An 8,103-nucleotide genomic window follows, 5' to 3' on the forward strand; every position below is an offset into this window, starting at 1 on the left:
GCCCACGCGGGAGCCGGGCGCTGCCCGCCCGGGCGCAAAGAGCGTCCTGCAGACTCGAGCTTGTCCCGCATCGCCCCTAGCCCGGGGACGAGCACAGCGGGCTGAAACCCGCGGCTGATGCCTGGCGTCCTACGTCTGTGCCTGTTCAGCACGAAGCCCGCGGTGAGAGGTAACAACCTTGGGCAACAACCCAAGGATGCCCCACGAAAGGGATGGCGCCGACCTAAACGGGTGGGTTACACCACTGACGTGCCCCAGCACCGATAACCCATTGGCTTTTCAACTTGCCCTTGTTTGGAAAGAAGCCATTTTTATTTTTATAATTTCTCAGAATCAAAGCAGAGCACGAGCTGGTAGCGCTAACCCATCGCTACCAAATCCAAGCCACTTCTGCAGCCAGCTCTGGAAAACCGCCACCGAAGCAGCAGAAGAGGCTGCAAAACCTGCCCCAAAGCCGAGCACGCCTGCGCTGAGCCCCGCGCTGCCGCAGCTCGCTCCTCTCAGGCCAGAGCCAGCGAGGCAAGCGCCAGCTCTGGGCATCGGCGCCAGCCCCTTCCACAGCACCGCTGCCTTCTCCCCACCTCTCACATCCTCTCGGTCTGTGCATCTCTCTGCTCGTTATCTGATGTTTCTCCCTTCCCATGTTGATTCAGATCCTGCCCTCTTGACCCTCTTTTTATCCTCCCCGCCCTGTGTTTTAGTGGCATCATTCAAAAGTGATGATACCCACTGAAATGTGTCCAGGCACATCAACAGGAAAAGAAGAATTAATGGGCTGGGGTTTTAGTCCACTTTGGGTGAACCATACAGAAAAATTATGCAAAACACTAGTACTGTTACCGTCTGTTACTGCAGAAAGTACATGCTTCATCACTTATGTCACACTTTTAATTTTACACTTCCAAAGTCTGCAAACACCACAGACTCCCCAAGAGGGTATGTGAACCAGAAAATGAAACCAACAGCACAAACTTCCCAGACTCAAAAAGTTCCAGGTTTTCCACACTGCTAATAGCTTGAGGTTTTAATCCAAGGAAAGGCATTACTTTAAAACATGAGAACTGCTTAAATAGTCTTTAAATGCACCTTTAAAATAGACGTACGGCATTTTAAGGTAGATACGGTGGTTTTCCTCCCCTTTCACACACAGCAGCGCTCAGCTCTTTCATTTCTTGCACTGCTAGCGATGTCAGAAACCAACATACCACAACAGTGCAAAGAGGAACAGGCTTTGCATCTCTGTGCAATCGCAACGTGGAAACGCAAATGCCTCCCCATGCGATACACCGTCCGTCAAGCCACCGGCGCACGTGGCAGCCCCGCTGCCTGAACGCCATTACCTGTTCCCGATGCCTTCGAGGAGAACCGGACCGAACGCGGAGCTGCGGCTCTCGTGCCGCTGGGCTCAGCGCCCAGGTGCCGGCTCCCGGCCGTCCCCACATCCACACACGCTCTGCAGGGAGCGGTGGCGACTGCCACGTTGCACAGCACCACATGCTGGCTGACCCGCACCGGTGGCATTGATTTTCGAAAGAAAGTGGCTTTATTTTTCTCTTCTCGAGTGCTCATATGCAGGTCACATCCGCAATCCGTTTCAAGGAGGTAAAAATGTAGCTGTCGATAATTAACCTTAGTTACTGAGGGAGAAAAAAGCTACTTTGTTAAAAACTGTCCATAACTCCCTTGCTGGAGGAGCAGAACCTAGATTAGCCTTTTACAAAGGCTGTTAAGCATCGTAACTCCCCGCTACACTCTCATCACAAGGCTGTAGAACGGGTTTAAAGGGGGGAAAAATGAACTAAGCGAGACAAACTAAAAATCAATATTGTAAAAAAGATTTTTAAAAAAGCAATAGGGTCAATCTGAGGAAGGACCGAGCACGTTTTTTGATGTTCAGAGTCTCCCCCCCTTGCAAACCCCGTAAGACTCAGTGTCAGACCCACTTGCTTGGAGTTGGGTGGCACTCTCTGAACTAGGTCACACGGGGATTGGTGTGGCACTGTGATGGGGATGCTGGTTTTGAGGTCAACTGGCGGCGAGAAGAAGTAAACAACTAGAAAAAAACCCATTGTTTGATGGATTGTGAGTAGCGAGTGTCACGATGACGTCCGCCCGCCTCAGGAAGCTGGTGAAGAAGCTCAAAGCTCTTCAGCAGAAAAGTTTGAGGCAGTTTGGTTCAGTCCCAGTTCTCTGGGTCACTCTGCATTTCCTAAGCAAAGACGATGTTATCATCCTGGATCTAATAAAGATTTAGCAAATCAACAGGCCTAGAGGAGAGCCCCAAGAAGTGTGAAATAAAATATCCGGACTATAGGTAGGAGTTCATTTTCATTAAAACCAGCTGGTTAATATTGCACCCATGTGCACCTAAGGCACTGAGAGGGGGAGAGGAAGATGGAAAATTACAGCAACTAAAGAATAACAAGAATATCCAGAGCTCTAATAGTAAATATTTAAAGCAGGAAGGTATGTAAACAACTCACTCCACAGCACATAACACAAGCGCCTGCTAGTAGAGGAGGAGCAAGCTTTCCTCCGGGGAGATAAGCCCAGCCTTCTCTCTCCTGGAGACTTTCTTGCACCTTTATCTGATTTAGCCACGGTCAGAGGCATGGCTTTACAGGAGCTTAAGACCAAAAAAATCATTTGCTTGCCCGGTCTGCACATAACAACTAAACACTATTTCATCTGGTTTTGGACCTGCACCCTGAACCCAAAAGCTTGTGTTTAGCTAAACACGTCTTCTAGAAAGGCAGGCAACCCTGGGAAGCTGAGCACCCACCCCAGAGGGATGGAGAATCCACTACCTCCCCTGGAATTTGTTTCTGGGGCTCCCTGTCAGCATAGCACAAGCGTGTGTCGTACTGCTCATCCAAATGCAGTTTTGGCACAGGCCCTGCTTTGCCCCTGTCTGGTAGATCGAGGAGATTAAGGACCCTGAGCCTTCTCCTGATGAAAGATCTCCCACAGTGATCACGTCACCTACATTCCCTTTGATAAACTAATCAGGTTCTGTCCTTCGTGTCAGGTATTTTCTTTGGTCCCTTAGTCACTTATCTAGCTTTCCTCCTCCTTTCTCCCAACATTTCACAAGTGTTTGTCATTGGATTTTTATTTTAATAAAGAGAGAGAACTCATTTTCCAAAAGAAAGAGCAGATCACATCTTCTTCTGTGATCTGCAAGATCACAAGAGTTGCTTGCTGCTCTCCTTGCTTACACAACCAAGGGTCCCGCTAACTTTTTATTGTATCAGAGGACTCACCTCGAGTTCCTGGTCAGCTGAGACCTTCAGGATACTGTACACAGCAACTGCTGTCCAAGACACAATCCCTACTCTGCAAACCACTGGCTGCAGGAGGGTTTTAAAGTAAACGACTTTCTTTGCGGTATTACATTACAATGGAAATATTTCTTGTTTCCTTACTAACCCAGGCCACCAAGGGCACTGGCTGCCCAGCCCTTTTTCCTTCACCATCACTCTGCTCTTCAGATGAGCAATAAACTTCCTGCAAAGTTGTTTTTTTTGGCCTAGAAGTGATTTCCTGTCCCTGAAAAGGCAGTCTGTAAAATCTGCTGATCACCTAGTTATAGATACCAAGCTAAAACTAGCTTGATGCCATGATAGCTGGCAGATACAAGAAACCTTGACTCTTGTCCCCTGGGTACCTTATCCCTGGGCTCTCCCGCCCTCCAGGCAGCGGTGTACCTCAAGGGCTTCTCCAGATCACAGCACAACCTCCTCCAGAAGTAGCCAGTGCTGGTCACTGCCTCTGCCCTGACATAGGCGCGGGGGGACCACGATGCAGAGCAGACCTAGAAAGTCACTTCAAGGAGAAAAAAACATAAGAGAGAAAAAACCCCAAGGAGATGGTAGGTATCATCGTTAGAAGATCCCTTATCAAGACAGGCTAAGGCAGAAATGGGACTTTCCTATCTACACGCATTTTAAACAGCACCGTACAGTCTCCTTGCAAGCTGCTAAGAATGCAGTTTTTCAGGCAGACTTTCTTCCTCCCACAAGTCAAGGTTTTTCTGAACCCATGCAGCTCTTATCGGTCTCACAATCTGCTGCAGTCATGAGTGTCAGGCTCGGTTAGACTAGGTGGCATGAGTCATTGTGGCTACCTGAACCTTAAATTATCTCGTACACAAAAGCAGGTAATTCATCCACAACATCTTCCCTTTCCTCCTCCTATTTTAATTAGAAAACAAAACTCTTCATTGATTCTGGCCTCTTCTATAAAATGCTTTGAGACTTACTGACCAAAAGTACTATGTAGGAGCAGCTAAATATTATTATTAACCACCTAATGTTTATACTGAGAGTCCAAATATCTTCTCTTGCTGCTGATCACAGATGAAACATCCTTCCCAGCCTTTCCGGGTAGGTGCACTGCATGGGTGGAGGCTCTTGCACCATGCGACACCAAACCCCAACATCCGTGGCAGTCCAGCATCCCCACGGCGTCGCTTCAAGCCGAAGCACAGGGCAGCACTGGCTGCACCATCCACTCGGCTGTTGTCAGACGGGCAGCACCAATGCACGGTAACAGGCAGAAACAGACGTGTAACAACCCAGACAAGGCAGATTTTTGAAGGTTAAGGAATGGCGAGCCACATCTCTTCTTTCTAAGCCAAAAAAAAAAGCCTGCTGCAATTATCTTCCCTTCTGCTCCTCTGCTCCCTGCACCTTCTGAGTTCTTGTGCTTCTGCCCAAAAAACATTTCTGCTTCCAAATCCACCAGGAAGAGGTGCGATGATCTCCATATTACAGGTGGGGAAACTGAGGCATGTAACAGCCATCACTCAGAAATGGGGAGCTGGCAAGTAATAAGACCAGACCTGGCTGCGGTGGTGAGCAGTGCGGAATCTGGCCGCCAGCTCCTTGGGAAGTGCCAGCGTTACCGGTTGGGGACCGGGGGGACTCTGGAAGGAAAACCAGAGACGCAGTTCCCATCACCTCCGCCCATGCTTTCATGCAGATGACGGCATGAATCCAGCTCTGCTGATTATGCAGGAATTGTCATTAAAAAAGGCTCTTTCCCAAGACTTCAGGCTCTTCCTGCTTCCAAAGGAGTAGGAAATACAGCGAGGACGGCTGCACTTCAGTGCTCGTCACATTTCCCTTCCTTTGCAAGGAAACTAAGATCACGGGAAAAGTTTAAAAAATTCAAAATATGTTTGCTGATTTGAGATTTCTGGATAATTAACTGATTTTCTTGATAAAGGAAACGTGGCCAGATCTCATCCCTTAGCGTCACAGAGCTACGCAGCCCCTGTTACAAACGCAGAGCCAGGGTACTGCACAGAAAGGGTCGGGTAACTTTGAAGACTGTGTAACAGAAATAGGATGAAATCCAGAAGAATGACGGAAGGTCAATACCTAAAGGGCTTTTAATAAAGTCTTTGCTCATGAAAAGTGCATCAGCGCAAAGGACCTCGCTGCACCCGTGGGTCCCAGCATGACTGCAAGCCACCGACGCCATGCAGTTAAAGCGAGCGCACTCCTAAAATGTGGTAAATGAAATAGTTTTCAGCAGCACAGCAGAAGTCACTAGCGCTCCGTCTCGAGCCATCCTAGCTACCCAGCATCAGTAAAAGTGAGCAGAAATGAAGGTGGAGAGGGGATGGGACTGCTAGAAGCATTGCATGCAGATGCGCCACAGGGGAGAGCTGCTGCGGGCAAAGATCACCGTTGCCAAGGGAACAAAAAAAAACCCAATCTAAACCCAGACATGGTTATGGTATAAACAGGTCAATAGGAGCTGGAAATGAGAAGAAGATTTTAACAGCTAGTGATGGGAGATATAAAGGGACTGCTGTGAAATCAAGGGGGCAAAAAGCCGAATAGGTTTCAAGGTGGGGCATGGCTGCCCATAGGAAATACAGTGCAACATGGGGAAGGAGATGGTCCCCGAGCCTACAGCTTCTCAGATATTCACTGCACAGACAGGGGAAACAGCAAACGGTGTTCTGGGACAACCCTGGAGCTGAGAGGCCCCATCGGAGCTGGGCGGGTGGAGGAGCAACCAGACACAAGGTCCCTGCAGCTGCTTCTCCCCCACCTCCAGCAGGGAGACAGCTGTGAAGAAGATCAAGGCTTAACTTCGTCCTGGGTTTAACTCCATTAAGTCAGTGTGCAGAGTAGGTACGAGCTTGTTCTCAAACAGGACAAGGGAATGCATTGCATGTGGTTACACTGAGCAGGGCAAGCGGAGGATCAACATCCATCCTCTCACCCTGCTAATCTGAAAACAGAGCCGAGTCTTTCCTGCGCCCCACGTGTGCAAATTCTTGATGGTCCCCATCACCTCCCCTGCCTCCGTGGGGACCGATGAAGGCGCCCTGGGTTTACACCAATGCTAAGGTGGGATTCAAAGCAGGCACCCAGTCCCACTGCCTGCCAGCAGGAAGGATGCTGCGGGTTAGTACCCACCATGCTCGGATCCGGTGGCACATGGCTGGGCTGGGAGGGCACAGCTCTGCCCCCCACGAACACCCTCCTATGCACTCTGAGCCTCGTCAACTCCAACGAGCAATTTGCCCGTTTACCCGGTGATCTGTATGCACGGGACAAGCTCACTGCGGGCTCCACCGACCTCATGCCAGTGCCAGAGACCAGTTTGAAGCGTTTCATGCCAAGCCGGCGATTCCAGCTATTGTGCATGCCAAGAGCCTGGAAAGGGAAACGCCGTCCCGAGTCCGGGCCAGGCACATCGCCGCAGCCCCAGCCAAGCGCACACCCAGCCCGCCCCGGTGTTCCCAGGAGGGCGGGGGGGGGCTGGGGGGAGTCCCCACCGCACCAGTGGAGTGGGCTGGCAGCCCCCGTGCCTGGGAAGGGAAGCACAGCTCCCTGGTGTTGATTAAACAGCGGGGGACGCTTGCAGGGGAAGGAAATGGAAAGAGGATCAGAAACTGCATCTGCCTGAACCTCGCACAGTTAAAACAAACTCAGTTTCATGCCCTTGTTCTTCTCGTTTAGTTTCAGGTCAGACTTTCTTATGAAACTGGGAGGTGCAGTTTAGGATCCAAGCAGAAAACCAACTTAATTACTTTCATTATTAAAAAAAATAATAATTATAAATTACTACATGTTAATATTAAGACCAAAACAGGCACAAAACCCAGCATTGCGTGACAGCACAGATGTTTTAATAGAAACAAGAGGCTTCAGAAACCTTGCTCATCCTCTAATGAGTTTAACACACACATGGCACAGCACGTTTCCATTGCAAAGCCTTCCTGTGCAGCTGAGGGTGCATCTGACTCCAGAAGAAACTGCAGTGCCTGGACCTCGAGGTAGGGAAGACCTCCCCCCCCATTTCCACCGCCTGCATGCTATGGTAGTTGCAGGGGGAAAAAGGGGAGGCGAGGGTCAGCCAGAATGCTGAACCCCTCAGAAAGAGACCATTTCCATTGCTGCAAACTTCCCAGCAGTCTCTAATTAGAGAGAATTTGCAGGAATAAACAAACTGGCAGTGCTATGCGCATGCACTCCGCTTCCAGATGTGCATGTCTCATTTTCACGTGGTGTCCGAGGCAGGGCTGGAAACTTCATCCCCGCACAACAAGGGGAGGAAGGCAGGCACAGCGTGGGCTCCCCATGCTGAGCCCACCCCTCCGGCAGCCCCGCAGGTGCAAATCCCACTACATCCCACACCCCCACGCACACCCTGGCTGCCTTGGGTACTATCCTTCACCCCTCCGGTGCTCGCCATCCTTCCCCCATCACACGGGGCCACCATACGCCCCGTGGGACCCTCCCGTCCCTGCTGCAGAGCGGGGCATGAGCCGGGAAAGCAGCTTTTACAGCCACTGCCTCTGCTGCTCTCTCAGCTGCCTGCTCACGACCTTTTCAACCCAAAACTTTCCAGTCATAAATATACCAGCTCATGGCAGGAAACTTGCTTTTCTTATACTTCTCCCCTGCTTCTCAGAGAACCATTTCCAGCAGCTCTCGCTCCCTGCGCCAGCCCCTGGTCATTTCTCTCTGCTCCTCTGAGATATTTCAGGCACGCAACAAAAATCTGTTGTAGCACAAGGACCCCAAAACTCCCTGTAAAGGTTCAGGAAGCGCTGTGAGCTGCAGGTCAGGCCTCAGG

This window comes from Aptenodytes forsteri, unplaced genomic scaffold, assembly GCF_000699145.1.
Source record: "Aptenodytes forsteri isolate BGI_AS27 unplaced genomic scaffold, ASM69914v1 Scaffold243, whole genome shotgun sequence".
Classification (NCBI taxonomy): Eukaryota; Metazoa; Chordata; class Aves; order Sphenisciformes; family Spheniscidae; genus Aptenodytes; species Aptenodytes forsteri.